General features: G+C 35.0%; 1 non-coding gene across 1 annotated transcript; it reads right to left on the bottom strand.

Moving 5' to 3' along the window:
• Positions 1 to 217: 217 nt before the first annotated feature.
• Positions 218 to 289, bottom strand: Trnaa-cgc. Its single transcript has one exon. It is a non-coding gene; the product is annotated as a tRNA-Ala (tRNA).
• Positions 290 to 2263: the final 1974 nt, after the last annotated feature.

Below are 2263 nucleotides of genomic sequence, written 5' to 3' on the forward strand. Positions count from 1 at the left end.
CATAGACATTAAGTACATATAAGACACTTCTTTTTATGAATGATATTTAATTTCCATTCATTCATAAAAAGAAAGCAAAGCTTTTAAATAATTGCGTAATTAAGTATGGTATACTTGCACTTTAGCAATATTTATCTGATTTATTTTATTTGAAAATAATCATAACAGCGTTATATTAAAATTATTTTATTAAAAAATAAGCAAAATGAAAGAGACTTGGAGGTGCTGGGATTTGAACCCAGGACTTTCAGCATGCGAAGCAGACACTCTACCACTGAGTTACACCCCCTGATATATGTGGTGACGAAATAGCTCTTTAGTTATTGAGGATCATGACGTCATTGATCACGCCATCTCGATGGTTATTCAGAGTTGCATGCCAGAGGTGCGTGAAAGGCGTGGCCGCAATAATTGTTAGCCTGCCAACACGCGTGATGTGGTCACCGCAAAAGTTCGATAACCACTGAACGCTCATAGTAAACTCAAAACAACTTCATTCATAATATAAGCAATGTAAACCGAATATTAGATCACCCGCATTATTTTTGGTTACCTAGTTTACGAACCTGTTACTTTATAGTGGCTACACGTGAATTTTATGTTGTTAGGCTATTTTTACATTTTATATATTTTCGTCGGACTTGTTTTCATAAATTCTCTCAATGCAAATAATTCATGTAAAGCTCTTAGAATAATAACGCATAGAATGATAGTTTCATATCAAACGAACTGTCACAAGTGAGGCAAAAACCAAATTCATGTAGGCGTAAGCAACTTGTAACTACGCTCGTCGGCACGCACACAAATATACAAATAATGATGCCATGGAATAACATTTCCCTCAAAAGTGGGGAAATTGTATCTTGCTTAACTCATCATTAAGTTAAAGGTGCCTACAGATTTGCCCGACATTGTCGATCAGGTGCCTACAGATATGCTCGGTTTTGTCGATGAAAAACGAATATAGCACTTATTTGTAAATCCAAGATGGCGGACACGATTTTTCAAAATATGCTATATGGGTATCCTTTTCGAGGTATTTGGGGATGCTCATTACGAATATGGCACTCATTTCTAAATCCAAGATGGCGGACACGAGTTTTCAAATAAATGCAATATGGGTATCATTTTCGAGGTACTTGGGGGTGCTCATTACGAATATGGCACTCATTTGTAAATCCAAGATGGCGGGCACGATTTTTTCAAAAAAATGCTATGTGGGTATCATTTTCGAGGTATTTGGGGATGCTCAATGCGAATATGGCACTATTTGTAAATCCAAGATGGCGGGCACGATTTTTCAAATAATGGCAAGTTGGGTATCGTTTTCGAGGTATTTGGGGGTGCTCATTACGAATATTGCTTTTATTTGAACTGTCGTGTTTGCCATCTTGGATTTAGAAATGAGTCCCATATTTGTATTGAACATTCCCAAACATCTCGAAAACGATACCCAACTTGCCATTATTCGAAAAATCGCACCCGCCATCTTGGATTTAGAAATAAGTGCCATATTCGAAACCTAAAATCGAAAATGCCATAAGCAAACATTAAAGAAAATAACTGTTAAAATAGATTAAAAAATCGCTTAAGAATGCTCCCCTTTTAAGAAAATAAAATATTTTAATATAAAATATTTCGCTTGAGTTACGAAAAGAAAGACATATAATAAGCTATCAAAGTTGTACTGGTGGTGCCAACACTATAGTAGAAACAAATATATACTGTAAATTTGTTGCAATATGTGCTCCAATTCAAATAAAATTAATATAAATAATTATTCAATAAAGCATGAACGCAGAGCCGTTAAAAGTATTATAAAATAATTAAGTGTCCCAATCACTTACAGGAGTTAACGAAAACATTTCATGTTTATTCGAGTAAATATTAGTTCAAAATGCGCAAATAAATCGAAATTACAGGCACCACTAAAATTTACGTAATATAATTATTTTGATACAGAATAGCAAAATGGGGAGAAAAAAAATTCGTTACTTTGCAACACTTTCGTATCTTGTTGCCGCGAAATTATTTTTCTGTTTTAGTGAATATTTACATAAAAATATGAGTTGAAACGCATTACTTACTTGTGGAATGCGATGTTAGTGTCTATTTTGTTTGTCTGTTGTATTTTTACACCCATTTACCGCACATTTCGTCATTTTTAGCAAAAAATTTTGGAGCTGTTCGCGGTGCAATATGACCTTGAGCACTAACAGCCCGCGCGCTCCTGGGACGCGTTTGGAACCCTCTAACTTGCCTC

The sequence above is a fragment of the Hyposmocoma kahamanoa genome, unplaced genomic scaffold, assembly GCF_003589595.1.
Source record: "Hyposmocoma kahamanoa isolate Upper Pololo Valley unplaced genomic scaffold, ASM358959v1 63, whole genome shotgun sequence".
NCBI classification, from domain to species: Eukaryota; Metazoa; Arthropoda; class Insecta; order Lepidoptera; family Cosmopterigidae; genus Hyposmocoma; species Hyposmocoma kahamanoa.